The sequence below is a fragment of the Myxine glutinosa genome, chromosome 1, assembly GCF_964187855.1.
Source record: "Myxine glutinosa chromosome 1, kmMyxGlut1.1, whole genome shotgun sequence".
Taxonomy (NCBI): Eukaryota; Metazoa; Chordata; class Myxini; order Myxiniformes; family Myxinidae; genus Myxine; species Myxine glutinosa.
Window position 1 is genome coordinate 388,181,221 of NC_136261.1, and position 15,294 is coordinate 388,196,514.

Sequence of the window (15,294 nt, forward strand, 5' to 3'; positions counted from 1 at the left end):
GGTCGGCCGCCATGAGCGCGAAGTCCACGCCGAGGTGGACCGCGTTCGCGCTGGCCCGAGAAAGACAGTCGGCCACGGCGTTGTCTTTGCCGGCGACGTGCCGGATGTCCGTGGTGAACTCCGACACGGCGGAGAGGTGGCGCTGCTGGCGGGCCGACCACGGCTCCGTGACCTTAGCCATTGCGTAGACCAACGGCTTGTTGTCGACGAAAGCCGTGAACGGGCGGCCCTCCAGGAGGTGTCGGAAATGGCGAACGGCCAGGAATAGCCCGAGCAGCTCGCGGTCGAACGTGCTGTAGTTTAACTCGTTCGGCCGGAGTTGCCGGCTGAAAAAAGCGAGTGGCTGCCAAACCCCGTCCACCCATTGCTCATGGACGGCGCCCACTGCATAGTTGGAGGCGTCCATAGTGAGGGCGATGGGCGCGTTGTGCACCGGGTGAGCCAGCAGCGTTGCGTCGGCGAGGGCCCGTTTGGCGCTGGCGAAGGCCGCGTCCATGGCCGCGGACCAAACAATGTCATGCTTGGCCGGCTTGCCCCGGAGGGCCTCGTAAAGGGGCCGCATGAGCTGAGCAGCGCGGGGCACGAATCGGTGATAAAAATTCACCATGCCAAGGAACTCTTGGAGGGCCTTGATGGAACGGGGACGCAGGAACGTGGTGATGGCCTCGACCTTGGTCGGCAGCGGCATGGCCCCGGTCTTGGTGATGCGGTGGCCCAAAAAGTCAACGGTCGTCGCGCCGAAGTGGCATTTGACTGGGTTGACAATTAAGCCGTGCTCGCTGAGGCGACCGAACAGTGTTCGGAGGTGGAGGAGGTGCTCGGCGCGGGACGTGCTGGCGACGAGGATATCGTCCAGATAGACGAAAAGAAACGGCAGGTCGCGCAGCACGCCGTCCATCAAGCGCTGGAACGCCTGGGCCGCGTTCTTGAGGCCAAACGGCATCCGCAAAAATTCGAACAGGCCGAACGGCGTGATGACGGCCGTCTTCGGGACGTCGGCCGCCCGGACAGGTACCTGGTGGTAGCCCCGTATCAGGTCAATTTTCGAAAAGGTGACCCGTCCTGCCAAACGGGCGGAAAAGTCCTGAATATGCGGGATCGGGTACCTGTCGGGGGTGGTAGCATCGTTGAGACGGCGGTAGTCGCCACACGGGCGCCATCCACCCCCCGGCTTTGGCACGATGTGCAGTGGCGAGGCCCACGCGCTATCGGAGCGCCGCACGATGCCGAGGTGCTCCAACGCGTCAAACTCGTGAGATGTAACTCGTCTGAAACCCATATAAACCAATAGGAACCATGAGATGCAGCTGGTCTGAAACCCAGACAAACCAATAGGAACCAGGAGATACAGCTGGTCTGAAACCCATATAAACCAATAGGAACCATGATATGCAGCTGGTCTGAAACCCATATAAACCAATAGGAACCATGAGAGGGAGCTGGTCTGAAACCCATATGAACCAATAGGGACCAGGAGATGCAGCTGGTCTGAAACCCGTATAGACCAATAGGAACCATGAGATACAGCTGGTCTGAAACCCATATAAACCAATAGGAACCATGAGATGCTGCTGGTCTGAAACCCATATAAACCAATAGGAACCAGGAGATGCAGCTGGTCTGAAACCCGTATAGACCAATAGGAACCATGAGATACAGCTGGTCTGAAACCCATATAAACCAATAGGAACCATGAGATGCTGCTGGTCAGAAACCCATAGAAACCATTAGGAACCATGAGATGCAACTGGTCTGAAACCCCTATAAACCAAAACGAACCAGGAGATGCAGCAGGTCTGAAACCCATATAAACCAATGGGAACCATGAGATGTAGCTGGTCTGAAACCCATATAAAATAATGGGAACCATGAGATGCAGCTGGTCTGAAACCCATATAAACCAATCGGAACCATGTGATGCAGCTGGTCTGAAACCCATATGAACCAATCGGAACCAGGAGATGCAGCTGGTCTGAAACCCATATAAACCAATAGGAACCATGAGATGCAGCTGGTCTGAAACCGATATAAATATTTACTTGTTTTATTTTTAAACTTGTTGCTCGGGTTTGTCAGAACCGGTTGGTTTGTTTGAACGTGGGTGGATGACAAAGGAACGAACTCGATGTGAACCAGTGTAAATTTTGAAATGACGTTTAAATTTCTTGGTGAAACCAGATCTCTCTTTTTGGATTGAATTTCACTAACGGAACCAGTTGCCGAATTTCACCTGTGATGGTGAAATATAAACAGTCCTGTTGCGAGATTAGCATTCAGTTTTTCATTTTAAATTAATTTATGAATAAATTCCATAAAATGAATTCCACTTTGACATTATGGGGCATTATGGGAAGATCAGATACAAAAAAAATGTAAATTTAAGCCATTTTAAATTCAGGCTGTAACAACAAAATGTGAAAAATGTCAAGGGGAGTGAATACTTTCTGAAGGTACTGTAAATATACAGTCACGTGAAAAAGTAAATACACCCCATGTGAAGTTTTGACTTTTTCAACATATTTCAACATACAGCTATTTGATCTTCCTTTCAACAATATTGATAGATAAAGGTGATATAATATAACAAATATCATGAAACATTTACATTTTGTTGTCCATTGTATAATTTAAAGAAACATAAATGCGAATTTTGCAGTTGGAAAAAGTAAGTACACCCCTACATTTATCACTACTTAAAATACCTAAAATTAGAATCAGGTGCACCAGCTCAGGTGCAAATGATTAGAACATTGTTAGAGAGGATCTTGGCGGAACCTGTCTTATTTAAACCTCAGACATTTCGTTTGGTTTGCTCTTTGTTGTTGAAGTGTGCGGCGTCACCATGCCTAGATCAAAAGAGCTCTCTGAGGCCTTCAGAAAGAAGGTTATAGATGCCTACGAGTCTGGGAAGGGATTTAAAAATCTCCAAGCAATTTGAAATCAATCATTCGACTGTTCGGAAGATCATCTACAAGTGGAGAAGATTCCAAACAACTGCCAACTTGTTCAGACCAGGCCGCCCAAACAAGTTCAGCCCGAGAGCAGACCCCAAGATGCTGAAAGAAGTCTCTAAGAACCCCAGAATGTCATCACGGGACCTACAGGTAGCTCTTGCCACTGTTGATGTCAAAGTGCACGAGTCTACCATTAGAAAGAGGCTGCACAAATTTGATCTACATGGGAGGTGTGCCAGGAGGAAACCTTTGCTGTCCAGAAAGAACATCAGGGCAAGACTAAAGTTTGCCAATGAACACCTAGGCAAAGACCGGCACTTCTGGAACAATGTGCTCTGGACAGATGAGTCAAAGGTAGAGCTGTTTGGCCACAGTACCAGAACACATGTGTGGCGAAAACCAAAGACAGCATTTGACCACAAAAACCTGCTACCAACTGTAAAGCATGGTGGTGGAAATATTATGGTTTGGGGCAGCTTTGCTGCATCAGGGCCTGGGCAGCTCACAATCATATAATCCACTATGAATTCTTCATTGTACCAGAGGGTGCTTGAGGATAATGTGAGGCCATCTGTCGGAAAGTTGAAGCTCAACCGAAGGTGGACCATGCAACATGACAATGACCCTAAACATACCAGTAAATCCACCAAGGAATGGCTGAAAAGAAAGAAATGGAGGGAAGCTCACGCTCACGGAAGCTCACGGAAGGACGGGGGCTGCGGATTTTTTTTGGTTAGCGAGGGCTCACCGGCTCCGCCCTCGACGACTCGTTGACGAGGCCACACTTCGTTCTCCTGGCCCTGCCCCTTCTTCTAAACCCCGGTGAGGTGTTTTTAATTTCGTGGCTGTGAGGTGCTTCTAATTTCGTGTTTCATGGCTGTGAAGTGTTTTTAATTTCGTGTTTCGTTGCTGTGAGGTGTTTTTAATTTCGTGTTTTGTGGCTGTGAGGTGTTTTTAATTTTGTGTTTCGTGGCTGTGATGTGTTTTTAATTTTGTGTTTTGTGTTACATGTTGCGGATTCGGGGGTCGGCGCTCCCCTTATCAAGGGGGGGGGGGGTTAATCCGCTTGTCTTTCAAGCTGGCCATCCCCCAATCCTGGAAGCTATGACGCTCCTTCTGTTCAGAATTAGCTAGGGTGATTGGTCAATGGAGTCCCAAATACCTACTTACTAACCCGACCGTAAAGCAGGGAAATAACTCCCGCTCGAACCACGGATCGATGGAAATTGCCGAGCGGTTTAGCAATCCGCGGCCCGAGCGGTTAGCAATGACTAACCCGATTCTGAGCGGTTCCTAAATCATGCCACAGGTACTCAATTGAAAGAAAGGATGGATGCGATCGGATGGAGAGGAAACCAAAAGGTATAGGAAGAACAAGTGAATTTATTAATTATGTACAAACCAAAACCGAAGAGGAAACGAAAGGGAAGAATGTACAGGAAGAAGAAGAAGCAGGACACAGGGCAGGCTTATCTACACAGTCTTAAGTTAATAAACCCCGGACAAACAGACAGACTCACACGGGATGGTAGCTGGTAGGGGGAAGGTCCAGGTAGATGGTTCAAGCGTTGAGGTCTGGCTCCAGGTGTCAACTCGTACCGAGGTGAAAACCCGGGCAGGCAGCTAGCGCGTATCATTGGTGTGCGACCGGACCTTACATATGGCGGGGGGGGGGGGGAAGTCCTTTGCAAGTCCGTATGCACAGTTCCTATGAATTCATATGAATTAGGAGTTCCCCAGCGCGGCTCGTTCTCTCATCAGCAGTTCGTGGCGCTCTCCTCCGCTCGTCTCCAGCTCAATGACCCAAACTCCCAGCGCAGCTCTGTCCCAACGCAGCTCTGTCTGTGCACTCCTTACTCAGCTTCTGTGAAAAGGCTTTGCCCCATGCTTATATCATGCGCTTCCAGATCAATGCGCGCTTCATCGAGCCATGCCTATCAGTGAGCTCACCTCAGCCCCGATTGGTTAGCGAGGGCTCACCGGCTCCGCCCTCGACGGCTCGTTGACGAGGCCACACCTCGTTCTCATGGCTCCGCCCCTTCTTTCCTCAAGCCGACCGCATGGTTAATGGCGTTTGGAGCGAGGCAGCGAACGCTGCTAACAAAACCACGTGATAGCATTGGGAGGGACAAGCCCCGTCTGTAGGTGGGCATGATGGAGTAGCTTGGAGAGAGATTTGAAAGTGAATTGATGAACGGGGCCTACCTTATTTGATTAATGCAACGCAGATTCGACTATTGTGAACATGGCCTTATTTAAACACATGCTAAGGAGATAACTAAAGTCCTATGGTGACCTACGTGTTGCATATGGACTAACTAAGGGTGCGACCTTTGACCTTTTAACAAATAGAATATTTACAAGAATTATTTACAAGTGAGGGTTCTAAAACCGCAACAACATATATATATATATATATATATATATATATATATATATATATATATATATATATATACATATAATATCTGTGCAGTGTCTGTCTTGTCTTATGTTGTCACTGAACTACTCCCTCAAACTTTTGTGAAATCGTACTATTCCAACTTGACCCACAGCGGGAGTATGCGCTCTACTGAGTGGCGTTCTAGTTTGAACTGTCTTCTGTTCTCTCAAAACTGTATTGCTTGTGCATGTCAAAGTCTGTGTTTCCACTTAGCTGGAAGCAGGCTTCTGTAGTCCCTGTCTTTAAAGGCTACGGTGAGTAATCAGATCCTTCTAACTATTGGCCTGTTAGCCTTCTACCTGTTATCAGCAAATGTTTGAATCCTTGATAGAACAACTCATGACTCATCTGGAAACCCATAACCTCCTAACTGATGTTCAGTATGGACATAGACAGTCATGGTCTGCTGGTGATGTTCTACCCTAATCATTGAACATGTGAATGGGGCTTTGGATCATCGTGGAGAAGCTAGGGTTGTTGGTTTCGACATCTCGAAGGCTGAAATCATCTGGCATTTCTGGAAAATTGCTTGATACAATCACTGACTTCCTTGCAAATCGTCAAATCTCTGTGGTACATGAGGAACAGTAATCCCCTGTCCATAATACAAATGTGAGTCCTCACGGGTCTGTCTGTGTTGGGTCCAATATTGTTCATGTTATATATCAAGGATCTGCCTGATTGTATTCTTTCTCAATTAAGCTTTTTTTTTTTTCTTTTTTTTTTTTTGTATGCTGAATCGCGCTCGTGAAAGAGCTGACATTTACTTCACAAACAAATCAACCAGACAAACAAAATATATAAAAAGAGGGAGCGGAAGACCAGGAACCTTGTCTCCTCTTACCCGTGCCCAGTGGCGTCAGGAGCCAGCACGGGCCCCGAGGCAAACAACCTCGGGGCCCCCACCCTCACCATTTCTCTCTTTTATAACTTTTTAAGGAACTTTCTTTGATGAAAACCCAAAAACTTTAAAAAAACAAATGGTCACTTTTCTTCAGCTATGATCGAAAATATAGGACAAAGCGAGACGTTTGGACCATTCGAGTCAATTCGCAGCCTCGACTGTCAGACACTATTTCTCCCTAAGATTGAAAAAAAAATAAGTGAGAAGATGGTTCATAATTTTTTTTGGACAAAGAGGATACAAACCGATTTCTTTGTAACGCACATTTCTGGTTAATAACAATTTTCTGTAAAGTTTGAAACTGTACCATTAACAGCGGCAAATGTTTTGTTTCCGGCAAGAAAAAGCAAAATAATCTTCAGGGTTTAAATGTAATGATGAGGAAATGAGGATCAGCTGATGAGGGGTTTCACTGTACTGTTTAAAAACAAATTACAGAAGCTTGGCCTGAGGCACTGATTCTTTCAGTCACTCAACACGTCTGGCAGGTACGTCCCATCCATATACGATATCTGTCCCAAGGAGTAAGACTATAAGGTATTCTTCTGTTTCTTTTTCAATGCAAGGCATCATTCTGGAACAGCTTACCTGCATCCTGCTTTCACCTCTTTCTCAACCTACCTCAATTCAAGAGGAATGTCAATAGACTCCTCCTTTCTGTCTAATGTCTAATATCTATACTTTCGTTTATGTAGCCCCCACCTCGAGTGGCCTTAAATGCTTTGTCGCAGGGGATATCTCATAAATATGGATGTGCATTGAGGGTACGGACCCCAATTAGCACCGCCAAACCGTTTGCACCCAAAGGAAACACGTTTGTAAAAGAGTGAGAACCCTGCGTCCGGAACAATTGATGTCAGGAGTGAGAATCGAATCTGGGGCCCTTTCAGCAGCACCACAAAAATTGTAAGGAGTGTAGGGTGAAATTGTACTAAAAAGAGTTGTACAGCTACGTCAAGCCAAGGTGAGCAGGACCTGGTGGGCCTACATCAGGAGGATATGGAGGAGCTAATTGCCCAGGAAGCTGTAAATTAATGTAACATTGTGGGAGAAGGACCAGGAGGGGTAGCAATGGAGGTGCCGATGGCGATGGAGGACCCAACCCTCACCAGCCCCTGGAAAAGGCAGCGCTGATGGCATGGAATAGTGGGTCGCCGTTACCATCGCAGTCCGGCAATGACCAGGTGATGTTGTTGATTAGTCAACTAATGGCACAGATGACGATGAAAATGGAGGAGGGACAAGATGACTGGCATAAGGCATGACATGCACGTGGGGCAGGCAGAGGTAAAGGCTGATATGAAGGCTATGGGAAATGAGATAGCCGCAACGCTCGAGGCTGTAAGTGTAAGGGGAGAGGTGAGTGAGCATGTGGATGGTGTCCGGAACGAGATGGGGGCAGGTGAGGCTAGAATGATGCAACAGACAAATGGGATAAAAGAAGAGGTGAATGGACTTAAACAAGGAAAAACGGACTTGCAGAGGGGCAAAAGGAACTGAACAGCAAATTAGAAGAAATACAGGATCGAAAGCCAGCTCAGAAGGGCAAGTAAGAAAGAATGTTAAATAGGCCACGATGACTGAACACAGGAGATAGAATAAATGGGATGAACAATAGAGACAAAAGAACGGAAAATGAAAAAGAATGGAAGCAACTAAAGTAATCTCAGAAGAAGAACTAAAGGGGTCAAAGGAAAAAATAATAAAGATAAAAAATGGAATTCGATGGATAAAGGCAAAGAAGAATGATGAGGGACAAGCAAGAGGGCAAATAATGTTAAGGAAGAGATTGTGCAATGTGTAGAAACAATGTGTAAAGATCGGGATAACGCATGGCAGGTGCAGGTGGAGAGGATATGAGCGATCAAAGCGGCTCATGACGAGGTAGGCTGTGTTAGCTGGAGCGAATTCATGGTGTGAAAGGGTGTGTGCCGAGCTTGGGTGGAATAACGAACTCAGGGTTCCTAGGAGTGCTGAGCCTGAGTGTAACGGAGTGTGTGCCGCGAACGTGCAGAGTGGAGTGCATGAATGAGCGAGAGTACGGGTCTTTCACCGACTCAGATGGGGGTAACCGTTACCTTGACTGAGAGGAGGGGTGAGGTTACTGAGCGGGAAATATTTTAAATGTTAAGCTGTTCTGGTCCTGTGTGCGGGAGACTAAAAAGAACAGGTTTGTAATCTGTACCTGTCCAAGGGAGGTGACATTTCAAGGCACTGCATGTCACTGTGTGTTAACGGTCCTACCTGCCAGCAAAACACCTGTGTGTAGATGATTGGAAAAAAAATTCGCAAGGAATGGTGTGCGTCTGAGTGTGCGTGGCACAAATGCTTCGTGGCATAAATGGCAAATTTAGCTACGGGACCTCCGCGGGATGGCTCAACGGAAAGTAGTGTGTAAACTGTCATGGAGTGAGATTGACTGTGGAGTGCATCGTGTGAATAAATGGTGTGTGAGAGATCGTGAGACGGCCGGTGTGTGTAAGTTGTGTGCGCTGGTCCGCAAAGCGATTTGGGGATGTACCGGATGTACGGTGCAAGAGTGGGCGTGGTGAAGGTTACGGGGCTGCGTGTATTGTGTGACGTCTGCGGGGGTTCCGCACATGAGCAGTGGAAGTGGAGAACACGGAGGAAAATCTGCCGAATGTCAGTGTGAACATTTAAATTATTTGGCAGGTTATGGATATGCCGCCAAACTTTCCCACAGAGGGAGCTTACATTGGATAGAATATTTAGTGTGGAAGCGGATTAAGAGCTGGAACACCAGAGCAATCACTGCTGTTTGAACGTGATGGGCACCCGAGGAGAAGCTGCCTACCTGTTCACACTATGGAAGGATCACCTGCTGAGATCAATTGTGTTGCCAGGTTTGGCGGTCTCAATCGGTGTAAGTAGTTCGGTGTCAATCCACGGTAGGGCGACCTGCGGGTCCAGAGGTCAGGGAGAGTCCGAGAAGTCCCACTCATGACGCACCCCAAACCCAAAACTTGCGTCTGCAACAATATTTTCACTCTGCCTGCTGCTTGGGAGTCAAACAAAATTGAAAATCATTCCAAACAGGAGAATTACTGTTTATAATGACATCATAAAGTACACTAACCACAGGCACAAATAACCAATGTAACGTGTTAGAGTGAGTGATGTAATAGACACTTTTCAACGCCAATAATTTCCAGAATTTAAAAAAAATGAATTTTACAATCTTTATTTTAATTCAATTGAATTAAATATTTAAACACTGTTGAATACAAATCGCCTAATTCTTACATCTACTATCCTCCAGTTTAGCAGTACTTGGACATGTTAAATAGGGTGGTGTATGGGGGTGATGTAGAAGACTGCTTCAATAGTGCTTAACATCCAGAATTTTTCTTTTTAACAATACTTAACTTCATTATTATATTTAAATTGAAGGATATATTCCATGACGTAACATATTCTATGAACTCTCAAGATGGTTCTCAATGTCACTTCCCTGTAAAAAGACTGACACTGATTTGTACACAGATGATGTCCATCCTGTAAATGTGGAAGGCAGACAACACAACAATGATTCCTCTGTCACAGAAGATTCAAAATGTGCTTCTGCAAAGGAAGGTTCAGATGATATTCACAAGACAAACGGAAGTGCTTCCTGTTTTGCAACTGGTGAGTGGAAACGCAAAAAATTAACATACAATCTTTTGTGTTGAGAAAATACATAATTTTTGGTAATGTGTTCAATATTTAGCATTTTTATTTTGACCAGAAAAATTTAAATGTGTTCTTTGTTTCTGTAGAACCAGAAGGAATATGGGACAAATAAGGTCCAGTCGCAGCTTGACAGTGAAGAAGAAGCCTTTTTTGAAGAAACGATCACGACATCAAGACTCACTTCTTGTAAAATATAAGTTAATGTCTGGGCCTCGCAACACCAAGATTAATATTAAATTAAACAAATTAAACAAAAAGGTTCTAAAAAGGCAAATACGTTATAAGTGCAATGTGTGCAGAATGGATTTTGCTTCAACGAGTGACATCAAAATACACATGAGGATCCACACTGGAAAACACCCCCACAAGTTCTCTGGCTGTGATGAAGGTTTCTCTAGTAACAGCCTTTTTAATAGACATATGAAGATCCATGTAGGAGAGCGACCTTACAAATTCTTGATATGTGATAAAGGTTTCTCTCGAAAATTCAGTTTGAAATCACATAGGATGGTCCAGACAGGAGAGCGGCCTTACAAATGCTCGATATGTGATAAAGGTTTCTCTCGAAAATTCAGTTTGAAATCACATATGATGGTCCATACAGGAGAGCATCCTCAAAAATGCATGATATGTGATAAAGGTGTCTCTCAAAACAGCAATTTGAAATTACATATGAGGATCCATACAGGAGAGCGACCTTACAAATGCTCCATATGTGATAAAGGTTTCTCTTCAAAAAACAATTTGAAATCACATATGAAGATCCATACAGGAGAGCGACCCCACAAATGCTCAATATGTGATAAAGGTTTCTCTCGAATAGGCCATTTGAAAAGGCATATGAGGATCCATACAGGAGAGCGACCTTACAAATGCTCCATATGTGATAAAGGATTCTCTCGAAAAAACAGTTTGAAATCACATATGAGTATCCATACAGGAGAACGACCTTACAAATGCTCAATATGTGATAAAGGTTTCTCTCGAAAAAACAGTTTGAAATCACATATGAGTATCCATACAGGAGATCAACCTCACAATTGCTCGATATGTGATAAAAGTTTCTCTCAAATAGGCCATTTGAAAAGGCATATGAGGATCCATGCAGGAGAGTGGCCTTACAAATGCTCCATATGTGATGAAGGTTTCTTTCAAAAAAACCATTTGAAATCACATATAAAGATCCATTCAGGAGAGTGATCTTACAAATGCTCCATATGTGACAAAGGTTTCTCTCAAAAAAGCAATTTGAAATCACATATGAAGATCCATACAGGAGAGTGACCACACAAATGCTCGATATGTGATGAAGGTTTCCTTGAAAAATGTGATTTGAAAACGCATATGAAGATCCATACAGGAGAGCGCCCTCACAAATGCTCGATATGTGATCAAGGTTTCTTTGAAAAATGCGATTTGAAAACGCATATGAAGATCCATACTGGAGAGCGACATCACAAATGCTCGATATGTGATAAAGGTTTTTCTCAAAACAGCAGTTTGAAATCACATATGAGGATCCATACAGGAGAGCGGCCTTATAAATGCTTGATATATGACAAAGGTTTCTCTCTAAAAAAGCAATTTGAAATCACATATGAGGATCCATACAGGAGAGCGACCTTACAAATGCTCGCTTTGTGACAAAGATTTCTTTCAAAAAAGCAATTTGAAATCACATATGAAGATCCATACAGGAGAGCTGAAATCTGAAATAGCAGGATATGAAAAATGAGGTTAAGAGGATAAGAAAATGACAGCTTAAAAAAAAATGTAAGATTTATTAATTTGGTTCTCTATCTTCTCATAATAGAGAAATATTGAAAAATTAATGCCAAATACTCAAATGGTAACATAACTTAATCTCTTAATCTGATATTGGATCTCATTGTGCTTCTTTCAAGGTTTTCCTTCGGTTGCCAATTACTAATTCTTGTTTCTGTACTTGCCAAGTATCCAGCCACGTTCCATTTGAGGTTTTTGATTGTGTTCTGTGTTTTGGAATTTTGTTTTCCTTCTGATATAGTTGTTTTTCTTGTCCCTTTTTGGTTATGCTCACATGACATCTTTCCATGGCAGTTTGGACATCAATTATTTCTTAATCTTTGCTGTCGTCCATGTTTCATTGACATGCGTGATATGGGGAGAACAACCTGTCGTAAAATTGTTTATCAGAAGACGTCTCCTGTCTTTTACGCAACTTGAATTTGTGAAGGGTTTGGCAATAAAAAGAGGTACTAAAAGCACAAATGCACTGTCTGTGTTTTTGCGAATTCTCGGAAAGGTACCCCTCAATGAAGGGGGTTCGTAGATGTCTGACCTGAAATGAGAAATTTACTTTGGAGTGTGTATTGGTAGAAACGGGAATGCATTGTAAATATTCAGTGAGCATATGTCGCAATGGGTGGAGCTGGTAACCTCGACAACCTCATTCCATTCCATTAGTGAAGATTTCCAATCCGTGCTTGTTGTATCTCTTAAGTACTGCTTGAGGGGTGCAGGGGATCTAAGAGGTGGAAAGGGTTTAAAGGGTGTAAAGGAGTGAAGGTGAAGTCAAAAAATTACCTCGGGTTCGTAAATAAATTAACTCGGGAGTGCACCACGGAAATAATGGGCCAAATGACGTCATCGTGACTGCTCAAAACTTCTATTGAGGTGCATTGTTGTAAAATGTCTCATTGTAGAAGGTTTTGTAGTGATTAACCTTGGGAGCTCAAAGCAGTAAGGTCACAAACAAACAGAAAAACAACAACTCACTGATGGAGAGATTTTTTAGACGGTATGTAATAGATGAATCAAGAAATTCAATGTCCATAAACTTTTGTCAGAAGAAGAATCAAAATTTTAATTCCTGAGGAGGACAACGCTTTCTGTCGACAACGGAATACACAGCAAGGAACAATAACCTTTATCAAACCAAGAAGAGCATTCTACAATTCACGAAAGCACATTGCAAGATTCACAAAAAGTCCCAAGTGTAAAATCCTGGTGCAGTAGAGATGTACATCAGAGGAAACATCATAAGGATACACCAAATAACAGTAGCATGCACAGTATACAGTCAACATACAGTGTAAACATGCAGAATCAACCAGCCAAGTGAAGTATCCTAATTACAACATTTACAACATTACAAACCCAGTGAAAACCCTTAGTACAACAAACCAACATTTTACAAACCCAGTGATAATCCTAATATTTTGACGTCAGTCCTGACCTTTATACAAGTTGAAGTGGGAGGAGCAAGTAGAGAGGGAGGAGTGAAGAAAGGGGAGGAGAGTAGTAGGATTGGTTAGGCAAAGTGTAGGTGGGAGGGATGAGGGCAATGGGGATTGGTCGAATGAAATATTGAGATGGGAGTACTCCCCGCCGAGAGCAGGTCTGCATTTCAAATTCTTTAATGCGGTTTTCTGTTTTCCCATTGTCTCCTGCAAGACATTTCGGAGCCATCATCCTTTTAATCCTTCTTGGAGACTTCAAGAACATTTGAAGGTCATTCTCAGTGAAGCACAAATAAGAAATAAGTGGATATATCTTTTACTTATTTTCGACACTAAAAGGACAAAGATTACTTACTTTATTTCAAAGTACCATATCTTTAACCATATTACAGTGCCTTTATTATTAAAACTATACCAAATGATTTACCATTCTGTGGTTTTATCTGTAATTCATTTATTGTTAACATCATTGTTTCCACAGGACCTGAGTATTCAGCCAGTTGATGCAAGGGTTATCATACCATATTGCAAATTGACACAATAGTAACATGATAACTTAATAAGTCATGTTAAAACTTCAAACAGGTATGCAATTAAATAAGAAAGTCCTTATTTAATAAATAGGTATTTACTTCACAATTTGTCCTACTTAAAAACCCATACGTAGTTTTGTCAAGATTTAAAACTCAGAAGTTCAATTTGTTGCAGGCGGAACTTTGTTGCCTCAGGGAAATCACTCGGTAGCTATGACAACCACATTCTTTGTCAACCAGCAAACTCATTTTTTCCTTCATAAGTCAAAAGATCATTATAATATTATATATATATATATATTGCTACGGTTTTGAGATTTGTACATTGGACTCAATAAATGCTAAAGGTTTGCCCCTCATAGTTCGTCCCACGAGCAACATATAGGCCCATTTGTAGTATAGTTATGTCTTAGTATGTGTAAGAATAGGCCATTTCCTCTCTTAGTACCTGCGTTGTGTAAAGACAGGAGAATAGGCCCCTAATCATTTTGCGTCCACCCCCATTCTACCTCTATGGGCGTAATCCATCCCGCATCCCATTTGGCTGTCCCCTAGTCAAGTAACACGAGGTGGGCCTCGAAAGGTGAAGGAGGGTTGAGCTCGGGGCAGCAGCAGTGGGGGGACGGTAAGAATGGGCCACCAATCAGGGCTCACAGCGTGTAGCTGCAGCACTGCGTCACCGGGCGTGGCTAGGACATTCGATCGGGCTAAGGGCGTGGCAATAAAACCGTTTGCAAAAAGCCCCCATCGCAGAGCCCAAGAGAGAGTTATCGAGGGAGGTGCGCTGAACCAGAGAGAACGAGGAGAGAGCCCACGGCAGACCTTGTGCGAAGTTTATGAGAGGATTCTAAGGAGACGCGCTTGAGAAGGATCACCCGCGCTGTATGAACTTTGGTACGAGGGATACGTGGGTGCAGCCAGGGCATTGATAACTCACCAAGCAGTTCAGCCAAAGCGAGTGAACGCAGCTGAATAGCTGCCAGCCGCGCTAAGTCCGCCCTCTACCGTTCGCCCCGAGATAACCCGTTTCGTTCGAGCGACACGATACGCAGTCCTGCCTTCTCCTACCTCCATCTTCACGGGATGTGCCGGGGATCGGAGAGAGCTGCACGAGAGCCATCCCTGGACGCGCTGGGGAACACCTGCGCATCTGCAATCCCCGTGTGAGTGTGTGTGTCAGACGGGCCCGTTGTCCTGGGATATTAAGTATAAGACTGTCTAAGGATTGCTCTGTGTCCCTTTCCTTCTACAAATCCTTGTATAGTGTAAATAAATTCTGTTCTTCCTTCTGATTTAACCGTCCTGTGTTTTTCATGTATTCACTAAGCGTGGTACGAATAAAACCGCTTGAATCAGGTCTAGTAATTATAACCGGCGCGGATCACGTGTACGCAAACCGCTCGGCGTATCACCATCACACGTGGTTCGTGCGAGGCTTATTTCCTGGCTTCCAGGGCAGCGCGATTGTCGGGATTCCTCCTTTTACTCAAGAAGAGGCACATTTGAAGCAGCAAGAGTGGTTTAATAAAAAATCGAACAAAGCACAATT

The 15,294-nt window shown here is 44.2% G+C and overlaps 1 pseudogene; it reads left to right on the top strand.

The window, feature by feature from the left end:
- Nucleotides 1-15,294, top strand: part of LOC144893636 (uncharacterized) — a 208,667-nt pseudogene that overhangs the window by 173,195 nt on the left and 20,178 nt on the right.